The sequence below is a fragment of the Ammospiza nelsoni genome, chromosome 31 (genome assembly GCF_027579445.1).
Source record: "Ammospiza nelsoni isolate bAmmNel1 chromosome 31, bAmmNel1.pri, whole genome shotgun sequence".
NCBI classification, from domain to species: Eukaryota; Metazoa; Chordata; class Aves; order Passeriformes; family Passerellidae; genus Ammospiza; species Ammospiza nelsoni.
This window is the reverse complement of record NC_080663.1, coordinates 68,285-89,829: the sequence shown is the minus strand read 5'-3', so window position 1 is coordinate 89,829 and position 21,545 is coordinate 68,285. Positions and strand designations below refer to the sequence as shown.

Genomic DNA, 21,545 nt, shown 5'->3' with positions numbered 1-21,545 from the left:
CCGAGCGCAGAGAGCGGCTCCGAGTTCGGCCGAAGCGAGCCGAGCCGCGCCGGGCGCACTGATCGGCTCCGAGTTCGGCCGAAGCGAGCCGAGCCGCGCCGGGCGCACTGATCGGCTCCGAGTTCGGCCGAAGCGAGCCGAGCCGCGCCGGGCGCAGAGAGCGGCTCCGAGTTCGGCCGAAGCGAGCCGAGGCGCGCCGGGCGCACAGAGAGGCTCCGAGTTCGGCCGAAGCGAGCCGAGGCGCGCCGAGCGCAGAGAGCGGCTCCGAGTTCGGCCGAAGCGAGCCGAGCCGCGCCGGGCGCAGAGAGCGGCTCCGAGTTCGACCGAAGCGAGCCGAGGCGCGCCGAGCGCAGAGAGCGGCTCCGAGTTCGGCCGAAGCGAGCCGAGCCGCGCCGGGCGCACTGATCGGCTCCGAGTTCGGCCGAAGCGAGCCGAGCCGCGCCGGGCGCACTGATCGGCTCCGAGTTCGGCCGAAGCGAGCCGAGCCGCGCCGGGCGCACTGATCGGCTCCGAGTTCGGCCGAAGCGAGCCGAGCCGCGCCGGGCGCAGAGAGCGGCTCCGAGTTCGGCCGAAGCGAGCCGAGCCGCGCCGGGCGCACAGAGAGGCTCCGAGTTCGGCCGAAGCGAGCCGAGGCGCGCCGAGCGCAGAGAGCGGCTCCGAGTTCGGCCGAAGCGAGCCGAGCCGCGCCGGGCGCAGAGAGCGGCTCCGAGTTCGACCGAAGCGAGCCGAGGCGCGCCGAGCGCAGAGAGCGGCTCCGAGTTCGGCCGAAGCGAGCCGAGCCGCGCCGGGCGCACTGATCGGCTCCGAGTTCGGCCGAAGCGAGCCGAGCCGCGCCGGGCGCACTGATCGGCTCCGAGTTCGGCCGAAGCGAGCCGAGCCGCGCCGGGCGCAGAGAGCGGCTCCGAGTTCGGCCGAAGCGAGCCGAGGCGCGCCGAGCGCAGAGAGCGGCTCCGAGTTCGGCCGAAGCGAGGCGATCCGTGCCGAAGGGTCGAGTCCAGCCGAATGCAGATGACAATGGCCGAGTTTAGCCGATTACAGCCGCATTTAGCCGAGCAGCTGTGAGCCTTGCACGCTTGAGGTGAGCGTGCATCGTTGCCGGCCTGGGATTGAGTGAAATGCACTAAGGAAACCAGCTCTGGGGAGGGAGGCAGGGAAATCCTCTCTTAACGTTTACCAATTCGTCCGTCAAACTCATCACGGCAGGACAGAGTGAAGACTGAAAGTGTAAGAAGATGTGGAGGGAAACAGAGAATCTGGCAGGAGCATCGAACGCACAAGTGCACGAATTTTGCTTTTTGCTTGGATGTAAACTCAGAAGTTGTAAGGAATTTGGGAAGGAGAAGGGACATTTCAGAAGGAGAAGAAGTTGTTGTTGGAGTCCTGGCAAAAGCTTTAAAAAAAAAAAAAAAGTGGTTTCTTTTTTCTTCACTATTATATTCTTTGGTGGTATATGGTGTGCTGTTTTATTTCTTGGTGTTATTAGCTCTGTGTAAATTGTTTATTGAGTCAAGCTAACTTTGCATGGGTTGTTTTGTATTTGAGGTAGGATCAATTTCAAGAGGTTTCTTTCACAGACTTCTGATAGGTATTACTGGGATTTTGGTTTTGTTTACTGTATGCATAAACATAGAGATTTGGTAGGGCCAGCTGGGCTGCTGGAGTTTTCGGTGTGAATTTATTAGATGGCTTTTGGTAAACACAGAATAATTATGTAAGGTAACAGCAAATTACCCAATTGATCTAGCTATGTAACCTTACCACAAAGTTTTATATCTTGCCAGTTTTCTGTTCTTCTGCTCCAAGTAGTTGTTGCAAAAAAAGAAAGCACTGTTACTTTTCTGAAGAGTTTTCTTCTATAACAAGCCCTTTACTGCCCTTGAATGTGAGTCAGAGGAGCCAAACAGCTGCAGCTGTTCTGAGGGCTTGGTGGGATTCGCCCCCTCCCCTTTCCTGGGTGGCATGGGAACGAGAGGCAGGCACAATCAGGGGTATATTAACCCCAGCCGTGGCTGAGGGGCTTCATTCCCTCTCTGGGATGTGCTGGGTTAAGAGCTCTCCTCATTTCAGTGAAGAGGCTTTTTCAGCCCGTCTCAGCATCTTTTCAGCAGGTGTTTCTGGGCATCTAAAGCACAGAGGCTTGGAAGATTCTGTGAAGAAAACAGCATGGAATACAGGGAGTATTTAGGTTTGTGATTTTGGGTTTTGTGTTTAGGAGTGGTAAGGTGCTTTTGTAATTTTTAGTTTTGCTCTGGTTGTTTTTTTGGTTGGATTTCTTTTGGTGGAATTTTTGGTTTTTTTTGGTTTTCATTTTGGGGTTTTTAGTTGGTTTTTGTGGGGGTTTTGGATTTTTTGATGTTTTCTGTGGTTTTTTTGTTTCTGTGGGGAGTTAGGTGTTTTGGGATTTATTGTTTGTGTGGGTTTTGTTTGTTTGGTTTTTTTTCTTTGTTTGTTTTTGGGATTGGTTTTGTTGGGTTTTTTTTGTTTTGTTTTGTTTTTTTTTAATTGAGGAGTGCAACTCCCTGAAATTCCAAGCTGTGTCAAGCACAACATTTTATTCAGCAGATTGATCATGTCACAAGAGGGATCCGCCCAAGGTCCAAGATGATGTTTGAGATTGAGGCTTCAGGTGAGTTGAGGATTGTGATTGGGAGAGGGAGGGTGAGCAGTTAGGAGTTCTTGGGAGGGAGTTTGCAGGCAGCAGGGTGAGAAAGGGTCTTTATTTGTTTATTTGAGGCCTCCCCCACACAAGGCTTCTCAGAAGCCTAGCAGAGGCATTCCCATGGCTTACAGCACACAAGGTCATCCACTGCACTCAGGGGAATGCCATTTAACTTTGCCTTTCTCTAAGCCAGGTGCCACTCCTAATGAAGGCCTTGGAATCATGATGAAGCTGGAGCCTGAAGGAGCCAGGCACACTCAGGAGAGGGCAAGTAGCTGCCTTGGTGGGATTTGGCCCACATAACTCTGGACTCATACTTTGGTTTTGGTTTTCTTTATTGTAGCTCACCGAGAGGCTCACAGGCCATCACGAGGCCCTCCGAGGCAGACTCATTTCAGGTGCAACGTGGATTCCCATCACCAATCATCCAAAAGATAAGTCAAGGGCCTTGGCCTGGAGATGAGAGAATAGTGGATTGGGAGTTCTTGGGGCAGATTTGAAAATTGGCAGCCGGAAAAGCAATCTTCTCCAAGGGCCTCTTAGGACAGCTAAAGGGAGAGGCTCTACTTTTGATGGCAGCTTTCAGGCGGGCAGTGCAGAACAGCTCCGGTCTGTGTTGTGTTGTCCAGTGTTCTGTGTTCCCTGGTGTGTCTTTGGGGTCCCTTTTGCCTTCTCCCCTCGAGACCCTCACCACAAGCATGATGTGTCGTGTTTCATGTCCCCCCTGTTTGCCACTTTCTGTGTCACGGGTGTGTGCACACATTTGTGCCGGAGCTGTTCTGCCCTGCCGCATGGCCTGCTGCAGTAGGAGAAACCGTGGGGCGTTGGAATTTGTAATGCTGGCTGTACTTGGGCTCTAGATGCTATTCCTAGATTGACATAAGGTGTTTGCAGCTTGTGAGTTATCCTGGTGGTGTTTGGCATATGTTGTAACTTTCTTTCAGGTGCAGACGCATTCCATGTGTGGCAGGGGGTCAGAGTTAGGAGGTGTCGGGCCTTCTTAGGAGCGCGGTGAGTAGCTGAGTGGTGGGGTTTTGGCCGATGCGGTGCCAAGATCAGGGACTGATGTTTGGTTCTCTTTAATACAGCTGTCTGAGAGACACCAGCCTGGTGCCAGCAGGACCTTCCCAGCTGACGAGGTGGCCTTTCTTTGCACCTGACAGGGACCAGCATCCCCAGATGTCTGAGAGATAAGTAGAGGGCTGTGACCCACAGAGGGGATGAAAGCAGGGTGCTGGTTTGGGAATTCCTGGGAGGGGGTTTTGAGTCCAGTTTTGGGGGGGGGGGGTGTGGTGTGTTCATGAAGTGGCCCCTTAGGCCCCATAAAAGCCAAGTCTCACTTTTGATTGCAGTGCTGAGGTGTGCAGCAGGGCAGAGCAGTCCCGGTGTGTCTCGTGTCACTTGTCTATTGTGCATTATGTGTTGTTTGCGTATGCCATATCTTTCACTTAGGGGGGCCTGTGAGAAACCCTGGCATCATTGTTAGCCTCTGTGATCTCTGCACTCCTTGGCCTGGCGCCCAGGCCACAGAACTTTTGACTAGGGAGCTCAGACAAGCATCAGACTCTCTTCTCTCTTTGGAAGCATCCAGTCAGACGTCTTTTCAGGTCTTGTTCTGAGCTGTATGGACAGCTGTGCCCCACCTGGATCCATTATGGTGGATTAGGACTTGTAATATTACGAGGTTAGGTAGAGGATTTTGACTGTAGGATTCCTAGGCATCAGTCTTTGCTGTTCTTGGAATAAATCATTCAGTTATCATCTTCTTCCTCCAGGGTTCTCTGAGCCTCATCAGCTCACCATCGGTCTCAGCTCACTCATCTCCTTTTGCATTCTCTCAGTCCTTGCAGCCGTTTTCCTTGCCGTGTCCCCGTTGTCTGTCCTATCCTGTGTCATGGCTCTCAGCACACATTTGTGCCGGAGCTGCTCTGCCCTGCTGCACAGCCTGGTGCGATAGGAGAAGTCCCAGGGACTTGGAGTTTGTAATGTGGGGTGTAGTTGGACTCTAGATGGGATTTGTAGATGGGCACATCATATCTGGAGCTCATCAGTTATCCTGCCACAGTGTGACTCTTGTCCTAACTTTTTTTTCAGGTTCAGATGGATTAAATGTGTGCCAGAGGGCCCCATGCCAGGTGTGGGGATTCTCCTGAGTAGGTGAGGCCCCATTTGCCTCTGCAGCAGACTCTGTTACACCTCTCAACTGACTCTGTTACACTGCTGTTCTTTGTCTTTCTTTTAGGAAGTAAATCTGGATGCCAGCAGTCAACGTGAGCAGTGGAGAGAATTGGTTGTTATTGCTCAGCTCTCAAGCACAACAATTTCGCAGCAGATTCATCGTGTCACAAGAGGGATCTGCCCAGTGTCAAGGATGATGTTTGAGATTGAGGCTTCAGGTGAGTTGAGGATGGTTACTGGGAGAGGGAGGGTGAGCAGGCATCCAGTTAGGAGTTCTTGAGAGGGGGTTTGCAGGCAGCAGGGTGAGAAAGGGTCTTTATTTGTTTATTTGAGAGCCCCTCCCAAGGTGTCTCAGAAGCCTAGCAGAGGCATTCCCATGGCTTACAGCATACAAGGTGATCCACTGCACTCAGAGCCACTTAACTTTGTCTTTCTGTAACCCAGGTGCCACTGCTAATAAAGGCCACAGCCTTGGAATCAGGATGAAGCTGGAGCCTGAAGGAGCCAGGCACACTCAGGAGAGGGCAAGTAGCTGACTTGCAGGGATTTGGCCCACATAACTCTGGACTCACTCTTTGATTTTGGTTTTCTTGATTGCAGCTGACTGAGAGGCTCACAGGCCATCACAGAGCCCTCCAAGGCAGACTCATTTCAGGTGCAGCGTGGATTCCCCTCACCGATCATCCAAAAGATAAGTCGGGGGCCACAGCCTGGAGATGGTGGAGTAGCAGGTTGGGAGTTTTTGGGACAGATTCAAAAATGAGCAGAGAGGAAAGCAATCTTCTCCAAAGGCCTTTTAGGACAGCTAAAGGGAGAGGCTCTACTTTTGATGGCAGCTTTCAGGCGGGCAGTGCAGAACAGCTCCGGTCTGTATCCTGTTGTCCGGTGTGCTGTGTTCCCTAGTGTGTCTTTGGGGTCCCTTTTGCCTTCTCCCCTCGAGACCCTCACCACAAGCATGATGTATCGTGTTTCATGTCCCCCTGTTTGTCACTTTCTGTGTCACGGGTGTGTGCACAGATTTGTGCCAGAGCTGTTCTTCCCTGCCGCATGGCCTGCTGCAATAAGACGAACCATAGGGAGGGGGAATTTGTAATGTTGGCTGTACTTGGGCTCTAGATGCTATTCCTAGATTGACATAAGGTGTTTGCAGCTTGTGAGTAACCCTGGTGGTGTTTGACATATGTTCTAACTTTCTTTCAGGTGCAGATGCATTCCACGTGTGGCAGAGGGTCAGGGTTAGGAGGTGCCGGGCCTTCTTAGGAGCGCGGTGAGTAGCAGAGTGGTGGGGTTTTGGCCAATGCGGTGCCAAGATCAGGCCCTGATGTTTGGTTCTCTTTAATCTAGCTGTCTGAGAGACACCAGCCCGGTGCCAGCAGGACCTTCCCAGCTGACGAGGTGGCCTTTCTTTGCACCTGACACAGACTGGCATCCCCAGATGTCTGAGAGATAAGTAGAGGGCTGCGACCCACAGTGGGGATGAAGGCATGGTGCTTGTTTGGGAATTCCTGGGAGGGGTTTTTGAGTCCAGTTTGGAGAGGGGGGCGTTCATTAAACGGCTCGTTAGGCCCCATGAAAGCCAAGTCTCACTTTTGATCACAGTGCTGAGGTGTGCAGGGCAGAGCAGTCCCCGTGTGCATCGTGTCACTTGTCTGTTGTGCATTGTGTGTTGTTTGTGTATCTCCTGTCTTCTACCTTAGGCCTTTGAGGGCCCTGTCAGTACCCCTGGCATCATTGTTAGCGTCTGTAATCTCTGCATTCCCTGGTCTGGCACCCGGGCCACAGAGCTTTTGACTCGCGAGCTCAGACAGGCATCAGACTCTCTTCTCTCTTTGGAAGCATCCAGTCAGATGTCTTTTCAGGTCTTGTTCTGAGCTGTATGGACAGCTGTGCCCCACCTGGATCCATTATGGTGGATTAGGACTTGTAATATTACGAGGTTAGGTAGAGGATTTTGACTGTAGGATTCCTAGGCATCCGTCTTTGCTGTTCTTGGAATTAATCATTCAGTAATCATCTTCTTCCTTCAGAGTTCTCTGAGCCTCATCAGCTCACCATCGGTCTCAGCTCACTCATCTCCTTTTGCATTCTCTCAGTCCTTGTAGCCGTTTTCCTTGCCAAGAGATTTCTGTTCCTGTTGTGTCCCCGTTGTCTGTCCTATCCTGTGTCATGGCTCTCAGCACACATTTGTGCCGGAGCTGCTCTGCCGTGCTGCACAGCCTGGTGCGATAGGAGAAGTCCCAGGGACTTGGAGTTTGTAATGTGGGGTGTAGTTGGACTCTAGATGGGATTTGTAGATGGGCACATCATATCTGGAGCTCATCAGTTATCCTGCCACAGTGTGACTCTTGTCCTAACTTTTTTTTCAGGTTCAGATGGATTAAATGTGTGCCAGAGGGCCCCATGCCAGGTGTGGGGATTCTCCTGAGTAGGTGAGGCCCCATTTGCCTCTGCAGCAGACTCTGTTACACCTCTCAACTGACTCTGTTACACTGCTGTTCTTTGTCTTTCTTTTAGGAAGTAAATCTGGATGCCAGCAGTCAACGTGAGCAGTGGAGAGAATTGGTTGTTATTGCTCAGCTCTCAAGCACAACAATTTCGCAGCAGATTCATCGTGTCACAAGAGGGATCTGCCCAGTGTCAAGGATGATGTTTGAGATTGAGGCTTCAGGTGAGTTGAGGATGGTTACTGGGAGAGGGAGGGTGAGCAGGCATCCAGTTAGGAGTTCTTGAGAGGGGGTTTGCAGGCAGCAGGGTGAGAAAGGGTCTTTATTTGTTTATTTGAGAGCCCCTCCCAAGGTGTCTCAGAAGCCTAGCAGAGGCATTCCCATGGCTTACAGCATACAAGGTGATCCACTGCACTCAGAGCCACTTAACTTTGTCTTTCTGTAACCCAGGTGCCACTGCTAATAAAGGCCACAGCCTTGGAATCAGGATGAAGCTGGAGCCTGAAGGAGCCAGGCACACTCAGGAGAGGGCAAGTAGCTGACTTGCAGGGATTTGGCCCACATAACTCTGGACTCACTCTTTGATTTTGGTTTTCTTGATTGCAGCTGACCGAGAGGCTCACAGGCCATCACAGAGCCCTCCAAGGCAGACTCATTTCAGGTGCAGCGTGGATTCCCCTCACCGATCATCCAAAAGATAAGTCGGGGGCCACAGCCTGGAGATGGTGGAGTAGCAGGTTGGGAGTTTTTGGGACAGATTCAAAAATGAGCAGAGAGGAAAGCAATCTTCTCCAAAGGCCTTTTAGGACAGCTAAAGGGAGAGGCTCTACTTTTGATGGCAGCTTTCAGGCGGGCAGTGCAGAACAGCTCCGGTCTGTATCCTGTTGTCCGGTGTGCTGTGTTCCCTAGTGTGTCTTTGGGGTCCCTTTTGCCTTCTCCCCTCGAGACCCTCACCACAAGCATGATGTGTCGTGTTTCATGTCCCCCTGTTTGTCACTTTCTGTGTCACGGGTGTGTGCACAGATTTGTGCCAGAGCTGTTCTTCCCTGCCGCATGGCCTGCTGCAATAAGACGAACCATAGGGAGGGGGAATTTGTAATGTTGGCTGTACTTGGGCTCTAGATGTTGTTCCTAGATTGACATAAGATGTTTGCAGCTTGTGAGTTACCCTGGTGGTGTTTGACATATGTTCTAACTTTCTTTCAGGTGCAGATGCATTCCACGTGTGGCAGAGGGTCAGGGTTAGGAGGTGCCGGGCCTTCTTAGGAGCGCGGTGAGTAGCAGAGTGGTGGGGTTTTGGCCAATGCGGTGCCAAGATCAGGCCCTGATGTTTGGTTCTCTTTAATCTAGCTGTCTGAGAGACACCAGCCCGGTGCCAGCAGGACCTTCCCAGCTGACGAGGTGGCCTTTCTTTGCACCTGACACAGACTGGCATCCCCAGATGTCTGAGAGATAAGTAGAGGGCTGCGACCCACAGTGGGGATGAAGGCATGGTGCTTGTTTGGGAATTCCTGGGAGGGGTTTTTGAGTCCAGTTTGGAGAGGGGGGCGTTCATTAAACGGCTCGTTAGGCCTCATAAAAGCCAAGTCTCACTTTTGATCACAGTGCTGAGGTGTGCAGGGCAGAGCAGTCCCCGTGTGCATCGTGTCACTTGTCTGTTGTGCATTGTGTGTTGTTTGTGTATCTCCTGTCTTCTACCTTAGGCCTTTGAGGGCCCTGTCAGTACCCCTGGCATCATTGTTAGCGTCTGTAATCTCTGCATTCCCTGGTCTGGCACCCGGGCCACAGAGCTTTTGACTCGCGAGCTCAGACAGGCATCAGACTCTCTTCTCTCTTTGGAAGCATCCAGTCAGATGTCTTTTCAGGTCTTGTTCTGAGCTGTATGGACAGCTGTGCCCCACCTGGATCCATTATGGTGGATTAGGACTTGTAATATTACGAGGTTAGGTAGAGGATTTTGACTGTAGGATTCCTAGGCATCCGTCTTTGCTGTTCTTGGAATTAATCATTCAGTAATCATCTTCTTCCTTCAGAGTTCTCTGAGCCTCATCAGCTCACCATCGGTCTCAGCTCACTCATCTCCTTTTGCATTCTCTCAGTCCTTGTAGCCGTTTTCCTTGCCAAGAGATTTCTGTTCCTGTTGTGTCCCCGTTGTCTGTCCTATCCTGTGTCATGGCTCTCAGCACACATTTGTGCCGGAGCTGCTCTGCCCTGCTGCACAGCCTGGTGCGATAGGAGAAGTCCCAGGGACTTGGAGTTTGTAATGTGGGGTGTAGTTGGACTCTAGATGGGATTTGTAGATGGGCACATCATATCTGGAGCTCATCAGTTATCCTGCCACAGTGTGACTCTTGTCCTAACTTTTTTTTCAGGTTCAGATGGATTAAATGTGTGCCAGAGGGCCCCATGCCAGGTGTGGGGATTCTCCTGAGTAGGTGAGGCCCCATTTGCCTCTGCAGCAGACTCTGTTACACCTCTCAACTGACTCTGTTACACTGCTGTTCTTTGTCTTTCTTTTAGGAAGTAAATCTGGATGCCAGCAGTCAACGTGAGCAGTGGAGAGAATTGGTTGTTATTGCTCAGCTCTCAAGCACAACAATTTCGCAGCAGATTCATCGTGTCACAAGAGGGATCTGCCCAGTGTCAAGGATGATGTTTGAGATTGAGGCCTCAGGTGAGTTGAGGATGGTTACTGGGAGAGGGAGGGTGAGCAGGCATCCAGTTAGGAGTTCTTGAGAGGGGGTTTGCAGGCAGCAGGGTGAGAAAGGGTCTTTATTTGTTTATTTGAGAGCCCCTCCCAAGGTGTCTCAGAAGCCTAGCAGAGGCATTCCCATGGCTTACAGCATACAAGGTGATCCACTGCACTCAGAGCCACTTAACTTTGTCTTTCTGTAACCCAGGTGCCACTGCTAATAAAGGCCACAGCCTTGGAATCAGGATGAAGCTGGAGCCTGAAGGAGCCAGGCACACTCAGGAGAGGGCAAGTAGCTGACTTGCAGGGATTTGGCCCACATAACTCTGGACTCACTCTTTGATTTTGGTTTTCTTGATTGCAGCTGACCGAGAGGCTCACAGGCCATCACAGAGCCCTCCAAGGCAGACTCATTTCAGGTGCAGCGTGGATTCCCCTCACCGATCATCCAAAAGATAAGTCGGGGGCCACAGCCTGGAGATGGTGGAGTAGCAGGTTGGGAGTTTTTGGGACAGATTCAAAAATGAGCAGAGAGGAAAGCAATCTTCTCCAAAGGCCTTTTAGGACAGCTAAAGGGAGAGGCTCTACTTTTGATGGCAGCTTTCAGGCGGGCAGTGCAGAACAGCTCCGGTCTGTATCCTGTTGTCCGGTGTGCTGTGTTCCCTAGCGTGTCTTTGGGGTCCCTTTTGCCTTTTCCCCTCGAGGCCCTCACCACAAGCATGGTGTGTCGTGTTTCATGTCCCCCCTGTTTGTCACGTTCTGTGTCACGGGTGTGTGCACACATTTTTTGCCGGAGCTGTTCTGCCCTGCCGCATGGCCTCCTGCAGTAGGACGAACCATAGGGAGGGGGAATTTGTAATGTTGGCTGTACTTGGGCTCTAGATGTTGTTCCTAGATTGACATAAGATGTTTGCAGCTTGTGAGTAACCCTGGTGGTGTTTGACATATGTTCTAACTTTCTTTCAGGTGCAGATGCATTCCACGTGTGGCAGAGGGTCAGGGTTAGGAGGTGCCGGGCCTTCTTAGGAGCGCGGTGAGTAGCAGAGTGGTGGGGTTTTGGCCAATGCGGTGCCAAGATCAGGCCCTGATGTTTGGTTCTCTTTAATCTAGCTGTCTGAGAGACACCAGCCCGGTGCCAGCAGGACCTTCCCAGCTGACGAGGTGGCCTTTCTTTGCACCTGACACAGACTGGCATCCCCAGATGTCTGAGAGATAAGTAGAGGGCTGCGACCCACAGTGGGGATGAAGGCATGGTGCTTGTTTGGGAATTCCTGGGAGGGGTTTTTGAGTCCAGTTTGGAGAGGGGGGCGTTCATTAAACGGCTCGTTAGGCCCCATGAAAGCCAAGTCTCACTTTTGATCACAGTGCTGAGGTGTGCAGGGCAGAGCAGTCCCCGTGTGCATCGTGTCACTTGTCTGTTGTGCATTGTGTGTTGTTTGTGTATCTCCTGTCTTCTACCTTAGGCCTTTGAGGGCCCTGTCAGTACCCCTGGCATCATTGTTAGCGTCTGTAATCTCTGCATTCCCTGGTCTGGCACCCGGGACACAGAGCTTTTGACTCGCGAGTTCAGACAGGCATCAGACTCTCTTCTCTCTTTGGAAGCATCCAGTCAGACGTCTTTTCAGGTCTTGTTCTGAGCTGTATGGACAGCTGTGCCCCACCTGGATCCATTATGGTGGATTAGGACTTGTAATATTACGAGGTTAGGTAGAGGATTTTGACTGTAGGATTCCTAGGCATCCGTCTTTGCTGTTCTTGGAATTAATCATTCAGTAATCATCTTCTTCCTTCAGAGTTCTCTGAGCCTCATCAGCTCACCATCGGTCTCAGCTCACTCATCTCCTTTTGCATTCTCTCAGTCCTTGCAGCCATTTTCCTTGCCAAGAGATTTCTGTTCCTGTTGTGTCCCCTGTTGTTGTCTGTCCTGTCTGTCCTGTGTCACGGGTGTCAGCACACATTTGGGATGGGGCTGCTCTGCCCTGCTGCACAGCCTGGTGCGATAGGAGAAGTCTTGGAGACTTGGAATGTGTAATGTGGGGTGTAGTTGGACACTAGATGGGATCTGTGGATGGGCACAGGACATCTGGAGCTCATCAGTTATCCTGCCACAGTGTGACTCTTGTCCTAACTTTTTTTTCAGATTCAGATGGATTAAATGTGTGCCAGAGGGCCCCATCCCGGGCGAGGGGATTGCCCCGAGCCGGTGAGGCCCCATTTGTCTCTGCAGCAGAAGTGTGTATGGTGAGTGTGTTACAGCTCTGTTCTTTGTCTTTCTTTTCAGGAAGTCAATCTGGATGCCAGCAGTCAAGGTGAGCAGTGGAGAGAATTGGCTGTTATTGCTCAGCTCTCAAGCACAACAAATTTTCAGCAGATTCGTCGTGTCACAAGAGGGATCTGCCCAGTGTCAAGGATGATGTTTGAGATTGAGGCTTCAGGTGAGTTGAGGATGGTGCCTGGGAGAGGGAGGGTGATCAGGTATCCAGTTTAGGATTTCTTGGGAGCGGGTTTGCAAGCAGCAGGGTGAGAAAGGGTGTTTATTTGAGGGCCCCCCCACACAAGGCTGTTCAGAAGCCTAGCAGAGGCATTCCCATGGCTTACAGCATACAAGGTGATCCACTGCACTCAGAGGAATGCCATTTAACTTTGTCTTTCTGTAACCCAGGTGCCACTGCTAATGAAGGCCACAGCCTTGGAATCAGGATGAAGCTGGAGCCTGAAGGAGCCAGGCACACTCAGGAGAGGGCAAGTAGCTGACTTGCAGGGATTTGGCCCACATAACTCTGGACTCATACTTTGGTTTTGGTTTTCTTTATTGCAGCTGACCGAGAGGCTCACAGGCCATCACAGAGCCCTCCAAGGCAGACTCATTTCAGGTGCAGCGTGGATTCCCCTCACCGATCATCCAAAAGATAAGTCGGGGGCCACGGTCTGGAGATGGCGGAGTAGCAGATTGGGAGTTCTTGGGACAGATTCAAAAATGAGCAGAGGGGAAAGCAATCTTCTCCAAGGGCCTCTTAGGACAGCTAAAGGGAGAGGCTCTACTTTTGATGGCAGCTTTCAGGCGGGCAGTGCAGAACAGCTCCGATCTGTGTCCTGTTGTCCGGTGTGCCGTGCTCCCTGGTGTGTCTTTGGGGTCCCTTTTGCCTTTTCCCCTCGAGGCCCTCACCACAAGCATGATGTGTCGTGTTTCATGTCCCCCCTGTTTGTCACTTTCTGTGTCACGGGTGTGTGCGCACATTTTTTGCCGGAGCTGTTCTGCCCTGCCGCATGGCCTGCTGCAATAGGACGAGCCTTGGGGAGTTGAAATTTGTAATGTGGGCTGTACTTGGGCTCTAGATGTTGTTCCTAGATTGACATATGGTGTTTGCAGCTTGTGAGTTATCCTGGTGATGTTTGACATGTGTTCTAACTTTCTTTCAGGTGCAGATGCATTCCACGTGTGGCAGAGGGTCAGGGTCAGGAGGTGCCGGGCCTTCTTAGGAGCGCGGTGAGTAGCAGAGTGGTGGGGTTTTGGCCGATGCGGTGCCAAGATCAGGCCCTGATGTTTGGTTCTCTTTAATCTAGCTGTCTGAGAGACACCAGCCCGGTGCCAGCAGGACCTTCCCATCTGATGAGGTGGCCTTTCTTTGCACCTGACAGGGACCAGCATCCCCAGCTGTATGAGAGATAAGTAGAGGGCCGTGACCCACAGAGGGGCTGAAAGCACGGTGCTGGTTTGGGGATTACAGGGAGGGGGTTTTGAGTCCAGTTTGGAGGTGGGGGGGTGTTAATGAAGTGGCCCCTTAGGCCCCATAGAAGCCAAGTCTCACTTTTGATCACAGTGCTGAGGTGTGCAGCAGGGCAGAGCAGTCCCGGTGTGTCTCGTGTCACTTGTCTGTTGTGAATTGTGTGTTGTTTGTGTATCCCATGTCTTTTACCTTAGGGGTGCCTGTCATTAATCTTGGCATCATTGTTAGCATCTGTGATCTCTGCATTCCCTGGCCTGGCACCCAGGCCACAGAACTTTTGACTGGGGAGCTCAGACAGGCGTCAGACTCTCTTCTGTCTTTGGAAGCATCGCATCTGATGTCTTGTCAGGTCTTGGTCTGGGCTGTATGGACAGCTATGCCCCCACCTGGATCCATTTTGGTGGATTAGGACTTGGCGTAATATGAGGTTAGGTAGAGGATTCTGACCGTAGGATTCCTAGGCATCCATCTTTGCAGTTCTTAGAAGAAATCATTCAGTTATCATCTTCTTCCTTCGGGGTTCTCTGAGCCTCATCAGCTCACCATCAGTTTGAACTCGGTCATCTCCTTTTGCATTCTCTCAGTCCTTGCAGCCATTTTCCTTGCCTAGAATTTTCTGTCTGTGTTGTGTCCCCGTTGTCTGTCCTGTCCTGTCCATCCTGTGTCACGGCTGTCAGCACACATTTGTGCCCGAGCTGCTCTGCCCTGCCGCATAGCCTGGTGCAATAGGAGAGGGCCCGGGGATTTGTAATGTGCAGTGTGGGGTGTAGTTGGACTCTAGATGGGATTTGTAGATGGACACAGGATATCTGGAGCTCTTCAGTTATCATTGAACCGTCTGACTGTTGTCCTAACTTTTTTTTCAGATGCACCTCCTCAGATGACTGCAGTAGTTGTGTAGGTTCCTTCTTCTGAAAGGGAATAGGGTGCAAGAATTCATCTTCCAGAGAATTTTTGCAAGTCCTGGCTTGTATTGTATCTGCCTATGGTGGCTTATGTTCTATGTACCTATACATCTGTCTTCTATTGGATTTTGGGTAGAAAATTTATCAGTCCAGAGAGGAGACAAGTCCTAGCTGTCAGATAGCCACTCGTTGACCCTTCGTGTCGTCTCACAGGTCCCCGAGGCTGCTGATTTCCCCAGGATCTGCCATTTTACCTCAAGGAGCGGCAGCCAGAAGATGTGTCACAGCACGTTCTTCAGCATCTCGAGTAAGGGCCGCAGTGAGCATTTAAGTGGAAAGATTGTGTGAGCGTGTGTGAGAGCACGTGGCTGTGTCTGTCTGTGTCTGCTCGTTTCTGCGTGTGTGAGTGCATGCTGACTGGATTTAACCTTGTGTGTGTGACTTTTGCTTTCCAGGTTTTGCGACTCCTTGTTAAATTTAGAATAAAAAATCCCCAGCCGGGTTGTATTGCATGAACTGACATGATATGTACCGATTTTGGCTTAAAACCCAGAAAACCAGACGAAGATGAGCAGGAAAAAACCAGAAAAAAACCACATGATGGACAAGAAAAAAACCCAGAAAAAGCCCAGGATGGGCAAGAAAGCAACGAGAAAAAAACCCCAGAAAATAATCCCAGATGGGCAAGAAAAAAACGTAGAAAAACCCCAGAAAATCACCCAAGATGGGCAAGAAAAAAACCCAGAAAAAAACCCAAAAAAAAAACTCTGAGATGGGCAAGAAGAAAACCAGAAAAAAGTCTGAAGATGGGCAAGAAAAAACCCAGAAAAAACCCCCAAGATGGACAAGAAATAACCCAGAAAAAAATTCGAAGAAGGGCAAGAAAAGACCCAGAAAACACCCAGAAAGAAATCGCAACCCAAGTATAAATATAGAAATGTTTGTCAAGTATATGCAAATATATAAAGAAATGTTAAATTATTTGAAATATAAAATAACATAAATATAACATTTATACAGTATTACTTGTGTTATGGATCATATTGATTTTTATTTATTTCCTATAATACACTACAATATTTATATCAATTTTACATCTATCATATCTATCATTTGTTATATGTTATACCAGATTGATATACTCTAGGTTTTTTTAAGTAGTTTAAAATAAAGGGGATTTTTTTTTTTATTTGGCAAAAGCAGGTGTTTTAGTATAAACATTATAAATACAAATAATATAAAGGTAGAAATCTAAGAATAGAAATAGATCATAAATAGCTGAAGGTTAATATAAAAATTAAAAATGTAAGAAAAAATAAGTTGTAGCAGTAGATATGGTACATAATTAGGAAAATAATTTATCTCTTATTTGAATAGGATACATGTTATACATAATGATTAATATAATACTTAAGTATAAACTGCAAATATAAATGTGAATATAGTCATGAGCGCTATAAATATAAAAATATTTCAATGTAGTTTAAAAGAATAGAGCTTTTTTGTATTTATTTAGTTAGGATGGGATTTGTATTTTAAATAGTGAAAGCATGATAGAAATGTGATTTTAGACATAGAAATATACAATCAATGTGGAAAGATATTTATAAAAGCACAAAACATAAGTAAATATAAATAATAGAAATAGAATAATGTTATATAAATTACATGCTACATCAATGTCCACTATAGCTATGCATGTGAATATAAATACGAAAAATGGAAATAAAAAATTTATTTAAACATGGCTTTAAAGCAAGGGGCCTTGTTTGATTCTGGTGGGGTAAGAGGCAGGTTTTTGGCATTTATTTCAGAGCAGTTTTCGGCGGGGGTCGCCCCTGTTCTTTTTTGCCACCTTGCCTGCCCGCAGCCCCGAGGCGCGCTGCGCCCCCGGCTGGGGCGGGCGGCAGTGCTGCGCCGAGAGGCCGCCACCTTGGGAGTGGCGCGTCGCGGATGTCGCGGACTTTTGGTTGACCTTCTCAACAGGGCGGCGAAAAGGGCGGGGAAGTGGAGGACCGGGGTGGGTGACAGTGGACTGCCTGCATGGAATACCGACCCCGGCGCGGCCCCGGTGGTATTTTCTGTGACGTTTCAAGTGTACCCGACACATGCTGTGGTCTCAGCGGCGCCGCGGGCGGGCGTATTTCGGCGGGTTTGTGACAGGCATGTGGGGAAACGCCTCGCTGTGCCGGGGTCCTCTGACAGCCGCTTTCCCGCCCTGAGGGAGCCGAGCCGGGCCGAATAGTTCCGAAGAGCCGAAGAGCCGAGTGTGGGCGAAAACAGCCGAGTTTCCCCGAAGAGCCGAGTGTGGCCGAAAATAGCCGAGTTTCCCCGAAGAGCCGAGTGTGGCCGAAAATAGCCGAGTTTCACCGAAGAGCCGAGTGTGGCCGAACACAGCCGACTTGAGACGAAGAGCCGAGTGTAGCCGAACACAGCCGACTTGAGACGAAGAGCCGATGATAGCCGAGTGTAACCGATAGCCGACTGTAGCCGACATTGGCCGCATTTAGACAAAGAGCCGAATATGACCGACTTTAGCCCAACCGGGCCGAGTTCAGCCGAAGAGCCGGAAAAGCCGAATTTAGACGAAAAGCCGAACCGAAACGATTTTAGACCTAAGCCGCACCAAGCCTAATTTAGCCGAGTTTATTTAAACAGAACCGAACGACGCCGCAGCACTCTGCCTGCAGAGCGCCGGTGCAGACGGCAGGGGGCGGTGTATAAAGCGAGTATAAAATATCAACTGTATATAAGAAGGAATAAAAAGCTCTGTGTCATGTGCAGCAGTAGAAAATTTCAGGCTCCCAGGGAATAAATAGTTTTCTTTCAATCATTATAGTTTTGGGTTTTTTTTTACTCCCAGGTAGCCTGAAAGTTACTACTGCTGCTTTTTGATTCTAAAGCTAGGAAGGAAAACCAAGATTACAAATACAAGAAAAAGAAAGGGAAAGGGAAAGGGAAGGGGGAAAAAAGGAAAGGAAAGGAAAGAAAGCAGGAGAGCAGAAGGGAAGGGAAGGGAAAGGGGTGAAAAACAGCGTTAAAAAAAGAAAAAGAGTTGGAGGGGAAAAGAGAGGGCATTCGGGAGGAGCGGTCCTGCCTCAGGTCCTTCCCCGCCCTGGGGCGAAGGACCCGTTTGATGCCCGGGAGGGACTGCAGCTCCCGGTGGCGGGGGACGGAGCCGTGGCTGTCAGCCCGAGACTACAACTCCCGGCAGGCCCTGCTGCCGGCGCGGCGTGTGACGCAACGGCTATCGCGGCACATGAGTGGCTACCAGCCCGAGACTCCAACTCCCGGCAGGCCCTGCTGCCGGCGCGACGTGTGCCGCAACGGCCGACGCTGCCCGGGATTGTTCTCTAAATCGGCAGTAAATACAGCTGAGTAAAATTAGCTTGGTTTTCTTCCTTCTTTTTTAACTGAATTGTTTTTATTAAAAATACTATTTGAATATGTAGAAAAAGTGGGGATGTCCTGTACTATATCCTAGCTTTTCTTGTTTATAGGGTGCTCAGAAAACATGCGTCCCTTAGAGTCCCTCAGAAAGGTTCTCAGTGCGATCTCTACCAAGGTATGTATTTACTAATAAGTGATCCCTTTAGATATTTGCCTGTGTACCTTTTCCTGTAATTCAGAGCTTGCGTTCTGTGGGTTTTATGATAAACCTGTAAAATATGTAAGAATGCTTTTGCAAGTCTGAATCGTTGAAGGCAGCAGTAAGTGGATTTAGAGCCTGTTCTTGACCAGACAACGGGAAAAAGTGTGACTTTGATGCTGAACTTGTTTTTTTCATTTTTCATTTGACTTGTCTGGAATGATTTAGGAATAGAGAGAGCTAGAAAAAGAGAGAAATAGAATTGATTATGGAGCACTCCTCAAATGCTCACCACGATTCAGTGTAGAGCCGAAGTGAAGGGTGATGGAACAGAGCTCTGTGCTTTAGAAGGAAATAAATTTAAACCTGACCTCCGCACAGAGTCTCACTAACTTCTTTTGTTTTAAAATACAAAATATTATTAGGAAGTGTTGGAAGTTAGTGTTTTGGGAAAGAAACGGCAGTTCCACAGAACATTCCATTTAACAGAGGCTCTGGGAACGATTCATGTTGTAACTGCTGTCACTGCAATCAGTTGGTGGTTCAGCCTTGAAATGTGCACTTGCCCTTCTATAAAGCACTGTTTTGTTTGCCTTTCAGTGCTATGAGTCTTGATAAATTGGAGAAGAGCCCAAGAGAAATTTTTCATCCCTTGATATAAAAGGTAGGAAGTGACTTTTTTTGGTTTGGTTCTTTTTCTTTATTATTTCCTGGAAATAAAAGTAATTAAGTATAGGTACTACTGGTTTGTTTCTTCCAGTAGCAGATGATAACAATAGCAGTAGTAATAGTAAAAATAATAATAGAAATAATAATAATAGCAATGTAATACTACCTAAACTGTCTTTATCCATTGAACTGGCCATTTCAAATCAAAACTTCTAAACACAAATCAAACCATCATCCTCGTAGAATCTTTCACAGCAGTGGGCTATAGATCCTGGTTTTGTTGACAGGATTTATTGGTTCTGGAATAGCAAGAGGGAAGTACAAGCCTAACTACTTCTAGCTCACAGACCCATCCAGTGAATACTGCTTTGTGTTTTGGTGGGCTTGTGATGACTTTGAAATCAATTGCTCATTCCAGTAAAAAAAATTAATGTTTTTTTGAACCTGACAGCAGAAATAACTTTAGGCACCAACTTAATAATAACAGATCACCAATTTAAGTTCATAATTTTATGCTGTACTATCAAAGTTTAAAGGTAAATTTTTACTTATTAGGAGATGGTATAAAGTGTATGTTCCAATGTGTTGGATGTATGCAAAGGTACATACGTACCCGAAAGTCCTTAGAGGAAACAAATTTTTACGTCTGCTGTTTGATTGTTTATCATACAATATTTGGTTTTATTTCCCAGGGATCGGTGAATTTTAACTTTGGAGTCCTCTGTGCTAAGGATGCTCAGCCTACAGATGATGAAATGTTCAGTAATGGTGAGTTTTTCACCTTCTCTTTAATTGCTATGCTGATCTGAATAAGAAAAAAACAAAAGCAAGAGAAAAAAAAAGGATGGTTTATTATTTTTTACGCTGTTATGTTTGTTTCCTCAGTATTTGCTGCAGCTCTGCGAACCCAAGCTTTGGGTTCCTTCTGTCCCACTGGGAGTTGCCCAGTTTGGTTGCATCTGGTGAAATTCACCCTGAGACCTTACAGAGCTAGCTCAAACTACGTGAGAGCCATTTGCAGTTCTCTCCAGACACCTGGAGAATGGGTGATGTTTCTGAGGGTCTGGCAAGTATACTTCTATCAAAACTCAGTCTGTGAAATTTCTGGGGAAAACCCTTCTGTGTCCTGAAGGGTTCAAACTCTGGTGAGGATCCAGTTATCAGGTGCTCACCTGGATGGTTCCAGCTCTTAAAGTGAACACTTGTACTCTTACCCTGTAGTTTACATCTATTGTATTTTTGTTATTTTGCAAGATTTTACGGCTTTGCAAAATATTGTGCGTTTCACTCTTTGGAACCTCTCAGATCGTTCTTTGGTGCAGCACCACCTCATGGGACACTTGGCTGCCGTCCTGAAGGGGTCGGTCGCTAGAATTGTAAATCCTGGAGAGTTTGTAAGTCTTCTGTCCCCAGGGAGGTACCATGCTTTGTTTACTTTTGTTCTGTTTGTTAGGCGCTGCTTCTCATTGGAAGTATGAATTTCAAACTACCCTGTTCTTATTTTAACTGTTTTCCTGGTTCTCTCCCTACGGCAGGGAAAGACTCTCGTATCCTTGTCGTCGGGCTCGGTGCTGTCCAAGAAGATGCAGAGACTAAAAAAATCATAAGAAGCAAAATATGACTGCAGGGAAAACAAGCTGGAGAGAACAAAAGGTGATATTGTTATCCTTACCCTGTATTAGAAACATCCGCTGTGCTTTGATGCTGGCAGCTGCCAGGGGCTTGTTAGCTCTTTGTAGGCAGGTGTAGGTGTTCACTTGTAGGTTTTTTCTCTGGACAAGTCAATTCAAACTTTGCTAAGCTTATATTTGCAAATTACTCTCTAGCACAGTCCAGCATGACATTTTTGAATGTTGTAAAAATACCATGTTACTTGGAAATTGCTAATGATGAGAAGCTTTAGGGAAAAATAAGATGTCAGGGTTGGGAGATGTGAGAAGAATTTTGAGGGGATGTTAGACTGAAATAAAGCACACTTGAAGCTGGACTGGCACGCTGGCAGATCCCCTATTAAACAGTAGCGCTGAGATTAGCCTGGGGGTTGCCCATTGTTTCTGTAGAAATCAATGTTTTCTGGTCTTCAGAGGTAAGCTGCTTTGAAAAGCTGGAAGGCACAGCATAGTGACAATCCGTGTGCTTCGCATTAAAAATAGATTTCAGAAGGGTCCTAGGCTTTTGTCTTTTCCTAGAAGTCGATGTAATCCTATTGAGGAGTTTTTAATTCTGTGCTGCCATGTCATCGATCAGGGCCCTGTCGTACTAATCATCATACAGATGCAAAACAAAAAATCAGACCCTGTCCCGACCACTTAGAGCCCAGAACACGATTTCCTCAGGCTGCCATTTGTGTGCCATCGGTACTCACCATGGAAGCGAGCTGGGGATCGTTGCACCCGTTGGGAACAAACCGCTTCTCGTCACACAGAAATGGAATTGGGACGACGCCTCAGCCAGCCTCTCTCTCCTGAATCTGCAGCAGAGCAGTTCCAGTCCATGCGGGCAATCCAGTTCCTGACGATCTGAGCGCACGGAGCAGCGCTCAGCTGCTGTGGGGGGCTCAGGGAGGGCAGAGTGTGCATTGTCATCTTCCTGAACCTACAGACGCGAATCAAAGTGAGAAGCCACAGGGTGGAAATCAGTCGCATATATGCTAAATAAAACTTGCAGGTTTTTTTTAAGAA

At 48.8% G+C, this 21,545-nt stretch overlaps 1 long non-coding RNA gene across 3 annotated transcripts; it reads left to right on the top strand.

Moving 5' to 3' along the window:
- The first annotated feature begins 17,626 nt into the window (after positions 1 to 17,626).
- LOC132085662 (uncharacterized) lies at positions 17,627 to 21,545 on the top strand. Of its 3 annotated transcripts, XR_009420259.1 has the most exons (5): positions 17,627 to 18,171; positions 18,796 to 18,859; positions 19,557 to 19,632; positions 19,750 to 20,517; positions 21,112 to 21,545. It is a non-coding gene; the product is annotated as an uncharacterized LOC132085662 (long non-coding RNA). The 3 variants fall into 3 exon arrangements; XR_009420258.1 differs by having other exon boundaries at positions 17,628 to 18,171; positions 19,557 to 20,517; positions 21,201 to 21,545; XR_009420257.1 differs by having other exon boundaries at positions 17,628 to 18,171; positions 19,557 to 20,517.